The sequence below is a fragment of the Vigna angularis genome, chromosome 4, assembly GCF_016808095.1.
Source record: "Vigna angularis cultivar LongXiaoDou No.4 chromosome 4, ASM1680809v1, whole genome shotgun sequence".
Taxonomy (NCBI): domain Eukaryota; kingdom Viridiplantae; phylum Streptophyta; class Magnoliopsida; order Fabales; family Fabaceae; genus Vigna; species Vigna angularis.
This window is the reverse complement of record NC_068973.1, coordinates 18,240,544-18,254,966: the sequence shown is the minus strand read 5'-3', so window position 1 is coordinate 18,254,966 and position 14,423 is coordinate 18,240,544.

The window sequence follows — 14,423 nt, the reverse complement described above, 5'->3', positions numbered from 1 at the left end:
CATTTAGGACTATAATGAATTGTTATCTAATTCCTTAAAGTTATCATAAGCTTTCAAAGTATTAAGAAAGTAATAAAGAAAATCTTTAAAAGAAAATGAGATTTTGAAAAACGACTTGACATAGTCTAAGGATGATGTAAAAACCTTTAGAGCAAAAAATTTGCGAACTTGAAAGCAAATTAGTTGAGTCAAAAAGACAATGTGAAAATCTTATTTGTTCAAAAGAAAAATTTGAGAAAAACTCAACTATTGCTAAAGATAGTGAACGCGTCGAACAAGTTCAAAGTGAAAATGACATTTTACTCAAAGTGTTGCAAAGGCAAGGAACATTTAGGCCCTTTGATAAAAGGTTACAAACACAGTTTTGATAAATGAGGATTAGGATTGATGGACAAATTTGTAAGCACCAAAATATGATGTCACAAACTTGTTTTACAATCGGCAAGTATGACCGAATCGTTTCAAGTAATAAAACTCGGTAAGACCAAGTATCGTTTTCCCAAAGGACTCACGGCCTAGTTTAGTTATGTGATTTGTTGATTAGCTAAGACTTAAGGACGAAATAAGTTGAATTTAATATGCAAAACAGAAAATAAACATGTATGCATGAATGTGATCAATGGCTAAAGCAAAATACAAATACTTTCAATGGAATATATGGATGAGTATGTTGTTGGGGTTATCAATTTCATCTTATTCACTCTCATATATTTTGGGAATTCAACATTCAATTCATCATTGTTAATGCCACTCTCTAAATTACCTTTCAAAGAAGGCTTCTCCCTAATTACGAGTTCATACGATTCCTAGCATCCCTAATAATTAGTTTATTTAGCACAGGAGCTTAAGGCAACCAATATACCTATTGGGAGAAATTCCCCAGATCTAGACTTCCCCGTACGTGTCCGTATTGACAAAACCAATAATCATGCATTGAATGAGTTAAACAAAGTAAGCATTAAGCAAAGAGGAAAAACCCTAACTAATGATGAAAGAAAGCATAAATCTTAGATTAAGATGCAAGCACAAATTCCATATATGAGAGCTTCAAAAGATTACATTGATTCCCCAACAAACATACAACGTTTAGTTCACCATATTCATGGTGAACCTAGATGAACAATAGTGAAAGAATGAAAGATAAAACCCTAAAAAGGTGAAGAGGTAGCCTGAGCATCCAAGATCCTCCTTCAAAGGGGTGGAAGAGAGAGTGTTTGCTTCGTTTCTGCCAAAGATACCTAACCCTAGGAAACCCTAAAGCTTAAATACCATTCGTAAATTACAAAAAGTCAAAAGCCCAAGCCCATAAGTGTGCTGCTCAGCGGTAAAATACCGCTCAGCGGTGATTGCGCGTCTCGTTTTCTCCCCTCAGCGGCCATTTTGCCCCTCAGCGGACCTCCCGCAACCTCTTGAGTGCCGCTCAGCGGTAAAATTCCGCTGAGCGGTGACTTCGACTTCTTCTTTTTGCACTCTTCGATTCCTTTTCTGATTCTATCTCTCTCCTTCTTCACTTCTTTCACTAAATTCACCTTAAAACCTGCACAAAAACACTGAAATCAAGCATAAACCTGTCCAGCTCTCTTATTTCTGAAAATATGGATAAAAGTATGATTTCAAGCTAGTTTCTAAGTCTAAAGGTTGCTTTTAGTATCAATTTTAAGCATGAAAATAACAGTTTTTCAACTGTTATCACAACCCCAAACTTAGAACTTTGCTTGTCCTCAAGCAAACAAAATGTAACTCAATCTCCAACCAATTCATATGATGGTTCACTCATTCAAAAATCCTCTTTTTCAAGATAAATAACAACTTCACTCAAACTTATGACCAAGAGTTCAATCAAGATGTGCACATGCTTTAGTGTTCACAAAGTCATTTAAATTCCAACAAATGCTATTTTTCATGAATGATCAATCAATTAAGCATGGATGTTCATGTGCTTATGGACTATTTCCTCACTAGGTAAAGTGTTTCACTCAACACACAAGTGTATAAGAGGTGAGGTGTTTCACTCCTTCACTCTATTATCACAATGTCACACGAATCAACTTTGCCTTTCATTTTACCACAATCAAAAACATTCACAAGCATGCATCATCACAAGGACTTTTCAATGGCTTATAATGTGGCTGGGCTAACAAGAAAATTGGTTCTTCTGGATCACAAAATCCTTGAGTTAAGAGAATCATAACAACACAATCATCTTATTCATTCCCAACTTTCTTTTACCTTTGCATTTGCATTGAGCTTTACTTCTTTTTCTTTTCTTTTCTTTTTCTTTTTCTTTGCATATTCTTACTTTTTAGCTCTTAGCTCAATGCTTTTCTTTTCATGTTTTCCCAACAACCCCAAACTTGAACATTTAACAATACCATACAAGATCTTCTACTTAACTCAAGGTAAAGATTTTCAATCAAAGATTTTCAGTGTATGTTCAAGGCTAAGGGTTCAAAGGATAGAACACAACGTGTTCTCTTTTAGTAGGCTAACTTTATGAATTTGGCCAATAAAAAGGGTTCCAACAAATGGCCTTGATCACATGATGCAAAACAAGCAATTGATTCAATCATAGAAAACCTGGGCAAAATCATTCATGCTTTCAAAGTAATAGCATTCAATCATACCAAAAACTCTGGAGCTCAAAACCTCACATATAAGCTCATTCATATTTGACATACACATCCTGCTTAATCTCACAATCACAATCATAATATCATGCATTTGTTCACAAAGCTTGTGAATCACCTGTATAAGCATTTTAATGTGCACATCTATCTCAACATCAATCAATCAATAAGCATCATCAAGCAGTACTTATCACACAATCACAGTTAATAGCAAACCATCATAACAAACCAGGTTTTCAATAGAGTACATCAAACCCTAATCTAAAAACAAAAACAAATAAGTTCAGAAAACTTAAACCACAAAAGCATAATCATATGATAGCATTCATCAGTAAATGTTATCTCAGCTCCTCATCAGTCTGAGCTGTCCTCTGTATCTTCCTCTTCCTCCTCATCTTCATCATCATCAAATGCATCCTCCTCCTCAGCTTCATCTTCTTCTATATCTCTAGCTGAAGCTTCAGCTGCTCCAGCTCCTCCTCCATGTACTGGTTCTTCTGGCCAAGCTACTACATTGTGGAATTCATCCATAGTCCACCTGTGGGCTGGAGGTGTATCATACATCCCCACTATCATCTCAGCAGTGGCCACCTGCCCTCTGTGAATGGACTGCAACTGAGCACCTATAAGAGACATATACATGTCCCTCATCTGGAATGGTTCTGCTTCATGTGTCTCAGCAGATGTCTGGCTCTATGCTGGCCCTCTCTCTCTACGAGCACGGCGTGGTGGAACTGGCTGAGCTACATCCTCACCTCCATAGTACTGTCTATAATAGGCCTCATCAATAGCTTTTCTTGGCCTCTCAAATGGTGGAACAGAAATGTCCACCCCAGCTAGCTTGCAAAGGTGAGTGATCAAAGAAGGATGTCCTAATGGTGCTTTGTTGTTTGAGGTGTTAGCACATACACTAATTTCATCAGCTATCACCTGCCCAATATTAACATTTAAATTTCTGATAGCACAGTAGATGAATAGTGCCCTGCTGAGAGTAATATCTGACACATGTGAACATGGCTGAATGTTGGCATGAGAAAATGCCATCCAATATTTTGCAAGAGGATTCAAATCTATCCTCCTAATGTTAACCACTGAGCCAGATCTATTCCTTTGGAAGTGTCCTCCAGGTATACACAACACTCTCTCCACATCCTCAAAATCAGCACCTTCCTCCATGCAAAGAGCAAACTGACATTGCTCACCAGCCCACACAGTATCCAGGAAGTTGTTGATAGAATCAGGATCATACCTGATAGCATGGCCTCTGACATAGCCCAAATAATTCTCAGCTGGATAATCATCAATTTTCTTTGCATTGGCGTAAAATTCCTTTACCACAGCTATGTTGGCAGGTGCAGGATAAGTGGCTAGCTTTCCCCAATCATTCCCTAACACTTGCTCTCCAAATTGAGGAGCAAAGTTAGGTATCATTCCAACCTTTCTCTCCATCAGAAGTCTCCTGTCCTGAACCACCCTAAAGTGCTTCTCATGTTTCCTAGAGAGGAACCTGCCAGAATGGGGTTGCTTTGGTTCCTTTTCCTTTCTCTTGGTTGCCATGGTTTTCAATCTTTTTCCTGATGAAGATGCCATTCCTACATTCAAAACACAAACAAAACCACAGAACATGATGTTAATCATTAGTAAAACACAGAACACAACTCCTTTCGAAGCTAAACCACCGCTGAGGGCCAGAATTTCCCCTCAGCGCCACCAGTGCCACATTCCAACACGCAAAATTTCAGAAAAATCAAATCTAGCAGAGTGCCGCTCAGCGGCAGATTACCCCTCAGCGGTAACTCTGCAGATTTTTTGAAAAACCTATTTTAAAGCTTTCCTAACTCCACCCAAATGCAATTTTCAGTTTTCCAGTTCATGATCATGCAGTTTAATCGGTTCAAACATCAAATATATCATCAAATCATGCATAGAAATCAAAACCCCTAAATATTCATGCTTTCACAATCACATTCAAATTCAAGAACCCTAGAATGAACAAAATGCATTTTACTTACTTGGGTGGAGATGCTAGATGCAATGAGAATGCTTCCAAGCTAGAATGCTCTCTTCCAACCCCAAACTTTGATGGCACACTAGTGAAAAAGTGAGTGGAAGAGAAATTTTCTTAAGAGGGAAGAGTGAAAAGATGTGGAAAACCTAAGAGAGGATGTGTGGAAGTGTTTGTGCAGAGAGAAACCAGAAAATATAAGACTTTACGCAGCTTAGGGTTTAAAAATACCCTAATGGGCTCGGGTCCCGCTAAGGGGAACTAAAGCCCAATCTGCGAGAGTGCCGCTCAGCGGTAAAATACCGCTCAGCGGCACTTTCGTGATGTGCTCCTCTCCTTCTTTTCTTAACCTACGTGTCTTCCCTACATGCCCCTCATGGGTTCCCTGCAATTCAATGTTAAAAATGCTTATGCAAATCCTAACTAAAATAAACAAACAGAAACAATCAATCAACTGGGTTGCCTCCCAGGTAGCGCTTGTTTAACGTCACGAGCCTGACCCAAAATCCACCAACACCCATCAGTAGGTGTTTCAAACTTACCAGCACCCATTAGTAGATGCAAAATTTTCTCACTAACACCCATCAGTAGGTGTTACAAACCTAGTATCCTTCAGTAGATACTTAACCACCTAGCATCCTTCAGTAGATGCTATATCCAACAAAATATTTACAAAAATAATGACCACAAAGTAAAAGTTACAAAACCAAAATCCAAATCAAAAGTTTGTAAATCACTGGGTTGCCTCCCAGCAAGCGCTCTTTTAACGTCATTAGCTTGACCCAATAAAGCTCATGTTCCTTCTTCTTTTTCTTCTTTCTACTGAACTTCTTCAGAAATTTCATCAAACCAGGAACCTGTTGCAGTGTCTCAATCATAGGAACTTTAATCTCCAATTTCTTGAAGATTTCCATAAAGCACTTGAATTTCTTTTCCTTCCCATGATTCTTCTTTAGATGAGGATGGGATTTTTCATATGATTTCTTCTTCTTTCCTCTCATCTTCTTTTTCTTCCTTTTTCTCTCCCTAAAATTTCTCTTTTTCTTTTCTTTTATTTTTTTCTTCCCTTTTCTTTTTCTTTTCAACTTCTTTATTTTCACACAAATCTTCTTTCTCTCTTCTCTCTCAACCACTTCTTTCTCTTTTTCTTCATCTTTATTTTTCTCACTCAACTCTTCTTTCTCTTTTCTCTCTATCTTTTCTGCATCTCCCTCTATTTTTTTCTCATCAAGAATCTTGTCACTTTCAGTGACATTGGTTTGCCCTTCCTCCTTAAGGTTAACTTCAGTATTAACCTCATCATTCAATCTCTGACTAATGTAACGAAAGTGCATCTCCATCCTTTTACATGATTCTTCAATGCTTTTCTGAGTAGAGTCGGAATTTTTCAAAAATCGTTGAAGGGTGTCCTCCAAACTTTCTGATAGAGAGGGTTTCCGCTGCCATTGTTGTTGTGGTTGGTTCTCAAATTGTCCAGCAGCTTGCCAAAATTGGCTTTGATCCATGCTTGAGTGAGGTTCCCACCAGTGGTTGAGATTACTTTGGTAGAATTGAGTGCCCATATAGTTAAATTCTTGACCAAATTGCATTCTGCAGACATTAGGCACAAAACCCTAAAAACAATTGTTAGCACAAAAAGATATAAAAGAAGATATAAGATCAAAGATAAGAAGATAAAAACAGAAAACAGAAAAAATAAAATAAAATAAAATAAAAACAGAAAAGTAAAATAAAATAAAATAAAAACAGAAAAAATAAAAACAGAAATTCAAATTTAAAGTCAAAGATAATCAATAATCACACAAATTAACCAGTTAAACCACGAGTCCCCGGCAGCGGCGCCAAAAACTTGATGGACAAATTTGTAAGCACCAAAATATGATGTCACAAACTTGTTTTACAATCGGCAAGTATGACCGAATCGTTTCAAGTAATAAAACTCGGTAAGACCAAGTATCGTTTTCCCAAAGGACTCACGGCCTAGTTTAGTTATGTGATTTGTTGATTAGCTAAGACTTAAGGACGAAATAAGTTGAATTTAATATGCAAAACAGAAAATAAACATGTATGCATGAATGTGATCAATGGCTAAAGCAAAATACAAATACTTTCAATGGAATATATGGATGAGTATGTTGTTGGGGTTATCAATTTCATCTTATTCACTCTCATATATTTTGGGAATTCAACATTCAATTCATCATTGTTAATGCCACTCTCTAAATTACCTTTCAAAGAAGGCTTCTCCCTAATTACGAGTTCATACGATTCCTAGCATCCCTAATAATTAGTTTATTTAGCACAGGAGCTTAAGGCAACCAATATACCTATTGGGAGAAATTCCCCAGATCTAGACTTCCCCATACGTGTCCGTATCGACAAAACCAATAATCATGCATTGAATGAGTTAAACAAAGCAAGCATTAAGCAAAGAGGAAAAACCCTAACTAATGATGAAAGAAAGCATAAATCTTAGATTAAGATGCAAGCACAAATTCCATATATGAGAGCTTCAAAAGATTACATTGATTCCCCAACAAACATACAAGGTTTAGTTCACCATATTCATGGTGAACCTAGATGAACAATAGTGAAAGAATGAAAGATAAAACCCTAAAAAGGTGAAGAGGTAGCCTGAGCATCCAAGATCCTCCTTCAAAGGGGTGGAAGAGAGAGTGTTTGCTTCGTTTCTGCCAAAGATACCTAACCCTAGGAAACCCTAAAGCTTAAATACCATTCGTAAATTACAAAAAGTCAAAAGCCCAAGCCCATAAGTGTGCCGCTCAGCGGTAAAATACCGCTCAGCGGTGATTGCGCGTCTCGTTTTCTCCCCTCAGCGGCCATTTTGCCCCTCAGCGGACCTCCCGCAACCTCTTGAGTGCCGCTCAGCGGTAAAATGCCGCTGAGCGGTGACTTCGACTTCTTCTTTTTGCACTCTTCGATTCCTTTTCTGATTTTATCTCTCTCCTTCTTCACTTCTTTCACTAAATTCACCTTAAAACCTGCACAAAAACACTGAAATCAAGCATAAACCTGTCCAGCTCTCTTATTTCTGAAAATATGGATAAAAGTATGATTTCAAGCTAGTTTCTAAGTCTAAAGGTTGCTTTTAGTATCAATTTTAAGCATGAAAATAACAGTTTTTCAACTGTTATCAAGGATACAAAGGCAAAATAAATCATTATGAGCAAAAGTCTAAATTTATTCCTTTGTCAAAGCAAATGAGAAAAATTCTAGTTATGCATATCTAACTCTAAAAAGAAAAAAAAAATGTCAAAAACTAACAAGATAAGACCAAATGCAAGGTGGGTACCTAAAAATGAAATCATTTGTCTTGCATACTTGCTTGATTATGACAAGGAAACCCATGTCATGGTACTTGGACAGTGGGTGCTTAGGACATATAATGAGAGAAAAGTTTATGTTCCAAAGCCTAAGGAACAAGAGGGGATGAACTGTGATGTTCGGAGGAAATAAAAAACACAAAACCACATGCATTAGAAAAATAGGTATAAACCATTCCCCTTAAATTGATAATGTTCTCCTTGTACATGTCCTGAAACATAATTTGCTTAGCATAAGTCAATTATGTGATAACGAATACATAATTTTCTTTGAATAACGTCAATATAGAGTCTTAGATGATCAAGGTCTACTTGTATTTTCTACCAATAGACAAGATAACTTGTACAAGATAGATTTAAATGAATTACATGCTCAAAGAGTTTCATGTTTAATATCTATAAAAGATGAGGCAATAACAAGGCATAGTAAATGTCTACATACAAATATGAGATTAATCTCAAAGTTGCAACACCATGACCTCGTAAGAGGATTGCCTAAAGTATCATTCAATGATACAGTCTTTTGTAATACTTGCATGAAAGTAAAACAAGTCAAGGAATCTTTCAATAATAAAAATATCATTTCTACAAAAAGACCTCTAGAGATGCTTTATATAGATCTATTTGGTCCTATAAGAATCGCGTCTGTAAGTTGTAAACGCTATGGACTGATAGTCATTGATCAATTTTCTAGATGGACATGGGTAAAGTTCTTGACCCATAAAGATGATGCTTTTGAAACATTTTGATAGAGGAATATCTCTTGAAATATATATGAGAAGAACTTAAGAAAGAACATGAAGGTCCAACATCAAAACATGTCTCCTTGAATCTTATAATGTTCTATGGAGTGAATTTTAAAAACATGAAGATCATGCGCACAATCTATAAGTTTATTTTAATTTTACAAAATATTAAATTCATTGGGCGAGCTAATTTGTGTTCCTTGGGCAAGTGGGCATCGCTAGGCAAAAAGTTTACATGTGTAATTTTGTTTTTTATTATTTTTATGTGTTTTAGGCTTTGCACTTTATTCAAGGGTTTAGAGGTTTTCTTAAACTTATGTGCCTATATACAGAGGTACAAAAAGCTAATGTAAACACTTTTGAGTCATAATATTATGCATTTGTATTTTTTAGAGAGGATTCTCTTAGTTCTTGGATTAACATCTTTGTTGCGAATCTTCACTTGACTCATCAATAAGCAAGATTGTGGTATCCTTATCTCTGTCTTATTTTGCGTTCTTCTTTAATTTATTTTTTTTGTGGCTGTTGAAGATATAAATTCAGAAAAGACCGTACTTTTTCCTAGACCAGATCGTAGCATCTATTATTCAGACCAAGGTTCTGGTTTAAATATCCTCTTTTATCTTAATTTTCTGTCATATGAAAAAAAAGCCCAATATTTTATCCAATTTCGTTGAGTTTTTTTATTTTTTTTTTATTTTTTGTGTTCTTTTAATTTGTGTATTTTCATATTAATTCATGGAAATTATCTTTTTTTTGTTTTTTTATATTAATTATAGTCTCAATTAATTGTTTACTTTGATCTTGCATGAGTTTTGGTGTTTGAAGGATAATCTTTGTTTATGAGTTGAACTGCCAAATTTAAACAAACAATAGTGGACCCAAGTCAAAAAGAAACAAATATATATTGAAAAAAAAAATAGAAAATAAGGATCCAAGAGTAAAAATAAAATAAAATTGTAGAGTTCAACCCAAATTATTATGTTGCACTATTATTTATGATTGTTAATCTAGTAAATTATATTCAGTCTTTTTTTTAGAGTCTTCACATTGTCTCATTTAATTCTTTTTGGTGGTCCTATAATTTTTTAATTTTACTATTTTGTGTCTTTTAAAAATTTCTTAAAGTTGTCTAGAGTTTTCTATTTTTTTTTACCTCTTGAGTCCAGATTTAGATCTTGTAATGTTTTTCACATTGTTTGTTCAGTCTTTGCATAAGGTAGTGGAGGTTTTCGTGAAGTGCTAAAGAGAATTTAAGTGGTAAAAGGCAAGAAAGTACATTCTAGAAAAAGCCTATAAGTGTGATACACAAGTGAAATTTAAGTGAAACACTTAGACGAGTTGTGAGGATATAAATATATTCTCTCTTTTTTCTAACCTTTTTCAGGATTTATCAATATTGAACAATGTAACATATTCTTGTAAGGACATCCTTCTAGAAGTTGTGTTCGTGAGGACTTGGTGGAGAGTGTGAATGCCTTTGAGTCTAGCATTGTAAAGTTGAATGGTGAAATTTTTATTATTAAAAGGAAGCACAAGAATGACAAAAATGTTTTCTTAAGGGTTAAATCAAGTGCTATAAAATGTTCCAAATGTGAAGGCTATGGGCATGAAACTCATCAGTGTCCTAATTGGAATGCAAGACCCATGGCTACTAATGAAGACCTCAAGAACTACATTCTATATTTGAAAGAGGAAGAAGAAAGAACTTTGCAAAAATTATCTACACTGAAAAGAAGACAAGACTGGAACCTTAAAAGAGCACAAAACAAAAAAGCACTTATAGAAATGGAAGAAAGAGAAACTAAAGGAAAAGAAGAAATGAAAGAAAAGAGAGATGGAAACAAAAGACATAATAGAGAAAAAGAAATGAAAGAAGAGAGAGAGTGTGTGAAGAAAGAGAAAAGAGAGAACAAGAAGAGAAAGAAAAGAGAGTGGGAGAGGAGAAAGAAAGTAGAGAAAAAGAAGAAAATAAAAAAGAGCGAGAGAGGAGAAAGAAAAGAAAGAGAGAGAAGAGAAAGAAGAAAAAGAAGAGAGCGTCCTAATTTATTATTAAAAAAAATACTAATTGACCACTTTTTGTTTTGTTGCCTGGGAAATATTTGTTTATCAAGGAACCATGGCATCAATATGGAAGGAAGACATGATGACAAAAAAGGAAAACACAAGCTTAGAACTCAAAGAACTTGTGTTTGATAATTTGTTAGCTTGTTTATCAATTCATTTGGATATTCAAAGCCATTTTTTTAGTATGGAAAAAAGCTTAGAAATATATGCGCATGAGTTAGCTTGTTTGACCATCTTTAAGTATCTCAAGGATAATCAAAGTCATACTTATGGTTTGATTGTTTAGTTGAGAAATATTCTTTTGATCTTCTTTGAGCGTTGCATCTTTAATTTAAAATTGTTTGATGATATTTGTAGGTGGATATTTGATCCTAGATGCAGACCTTTAAATCTTTGATAATAAGAGATTGACCTCTTGAAGGATCCAAATCTCATTTTAGTAGAATTTATATTTTGGATTATTTTATATTTGTGTCTTTGATTTATGTTTGTGCTTATGCGTAGCATCTTCTAGAATTTGGGATGAATTATCTCCAAATAGGAAAGAATGATAAAGAATCTTCAAGTGGGACGAATTTGAGGACAAAATCTCTTCAAGAATTAGTATATGATAGAAAATTATCTCTTGAAACATATATGAGAAGAGCTTGAGGAAGAACATTTCTCATTTTAAGGATCTATGACAAGGTCCAACATCAAAACATTTTTCCTTAAATCTTATAATGTTCTATGGAGGGAATTTAAAAAACATCAAAATCATAAACAAAATTAAAGAATAATTTAGGAAATTAAATAATTTTTAATTTTATTTTCATTTTAAAAAATGTTACATTCATTAGGCGAGCTAAGTTGTGTTTGTTGGGCGAGCGGACCTCACTAGACAAAAGGTTTGCATCTGAAATTTTCATTTTCTGTTATTTTCATGTGTTTTGAGCTTTGGGTTTTATTCTAGGGTTTCAAAGTTTTCTTAAACTTATGGGCCTATATAAAGGAACCAAAAGCTAATGTAAACACTTTTAAGTCATAATATATGGATTTGCATTTCTGAGAGAGGATTCTCTTGGTTCTTGGATTAGAACTCTGAATCTTATCAAAGATTAACATCTGTGTAGTGAATCTTCACTTCACTTATCAATCTGCTAGATTTTAGCGTCCCATCTATATCTTATTCCATGTTCTTCTCTGATTTATTTTTGTTGTGTCTATTGAGAATTCAAATTTAGAAAAGATTGTACTCTTTTCTAGATAGAATCGTATCACATTTTATAAACTCTTCAAAAAGATAGAGAATGAAAAAGGCTATAAGATTGCATCTATCAGAAGTGATCATGGAGGTGAATATGAAAATGAACTTTTTCGAAATTTTTGTGAAAACTATGGTATAAACCATAATTTTTAAACTCGAAGGAGACCGTAATAAAATGGGGTCGTTGAGAGGAAAAATAGATCTTTACAGGAAATGACCAAAACTATGTTAAACGATTTCGATACTCCTAAACACTTTTAGGCAGAAGTAGTAAATACAACCTACTATCTTCAAAGCATAATTTATTTATGGTCAATCATAAGAAAAACTCCATACGAATTATGGAATAACAAAAAACCCAACACACTAGTACAAAAACAGCGTATAACGTCACACGTTCAATGTCCAACCACTGAATAACCAACGTTAAAAATGAGCAATGACATTTTTATAAATAAATGCAATTATTAAACGTCGTTTAGAGTTGCAATTCGACATAAAAGGATATAAAATGTCGAATGACTTTTAAATTCGACGTCAAAAGGTTAGTGAATTCAATAAAAAATTGAGCGGGAGATTGAAAATTTATTCACTTTATCTTAGCGCGTGATACCCTCTTCTCTTCTCAAAATTTTCTCGAATGAAGTTTGATGAGCATCACATGTAATCTTTCTTTCATTTGATACAAATGCATGTTAATTAATTACTTTATGTATGATTTTTGTTTGTTTTAACCGATTATTTTCGTGTTATTGTTCTTCATAGGCGCATTCTGCTTTCGCTCTCACTGTGACGAAACTTTAATCTGATGAACCCACCTTTTGAAGGTTAGTTTTCGTTTTCATTTTCGTTTTCGATTTAAAGAACTTATTTGTTGAACTTGTTTATTGTTTTTTTTGTTGAACTTTTTTGTTGTTTTTTTGTTGAACTTGGTTGTTGTTATTGTTTAGTTGAACTTGTTTGTTGTTATTGTTTGATTGAACTTGTTTGTTATTGGTTATTATTGTTTGTTGTTGATACTACACTACATTATTCATAGTTCATGCTTTATAAAATATAAAAAACTGAAATTTGTTGTTTTTTTGCTTTTCAGGTCTCGTAGAGTTATAAAAAAGGATCACAATTAATAAAAAAACAAAAAAAAATTGAATAACGTCGAATATTGACAAAATTCGTTGAATTTTTTAAATTCGACGTAAATTTAATGTCTCTTGATATGACGACGTCGTTTGTGAATTCGCCGTTGAAAGCCCAAAATATTTGACTTTGTACGCGATTTTTGTACTAGTGACATTATATTTTCATGCTTTTAGATGTCAATGTTTTATTCTAAATACTAAACACAGTCTAGGAAAATTTGACTTGAAAAGTGGCGAAGTTATCATGCTTGGATATTCAAAACCTTGAAAGTGTTTAAAGTATATAGCTCTAGAACTTCTAAGGTGGAAAAAGTCATCCATGTAAAATTTAACGAAAATGAACTTGACAATAAAATGTCAAAGCTAGACAATGCTTTTACTAACATGCAGATTAGTGACAAAGCATCTAACTGAAAGATGAGTCTAAAGAAAAAGAAGCATTTGGGCAAGAAGAAGAAGAGAAGCTTGAAGAGGTCAGAGAGCCTAGCGGGTCACATCGGCTAAAGATCAAGAATCACCCAATGGATTGAAATAAAGAATTTATGGATTTAAACAAGCTCTTAGAGTTTGGTATGAACACTTAAGTTCTTTTCTAACCTTAAATGGGTTTTCAAGAAAGAAGGTAGACACTATGTTGTTCTGCAAATAAGTCAACTATGATTTCATTATAGTTCAAATTTATGTGGATGATATTATTTTCGGTGCTACTAACAATTCTTTCTGCTAAATATTTTTAAGAAAATACAGGAAGAATTTGAAATGAACATGATGTGAGAACTCAAGTTCTTTCTAGAATTGCAAATCAAGTAAGAGTTTGACGTTATCTACATACAATAGACAAAGTATGTTAAAGAGCTCCTTAAAAAGTTTATGTTGGAAGATGCAAAGTAGATGAAGACTCCTATGTCCTATGCATCCAACGACTATCTCGGAGTTCGATGAAAACACTACAAAATTGGACAACATTGTTTATCGCCAAATGATAAGTTCACTCTTGTATCTTATTGCGTATAAACCTGATATTATGTTTAGTATTTGTCTCTGTGTGAGATTTAAAGCATATCCTAGAATCCATCAAACTATTGTTAAACGAATTTTTCCTTTATCTTATGGCACTACTAATCTTGGTCTATGTTTCAAAGGAAGAGAAACCTTTAGATTGCTGGGATATTGTGGTGTTGATTATGTTGGAGACAGGTTTGAAAGAGAAAACACAAGTGAAAAATGTCACTTCATAAGAGAAAACCGA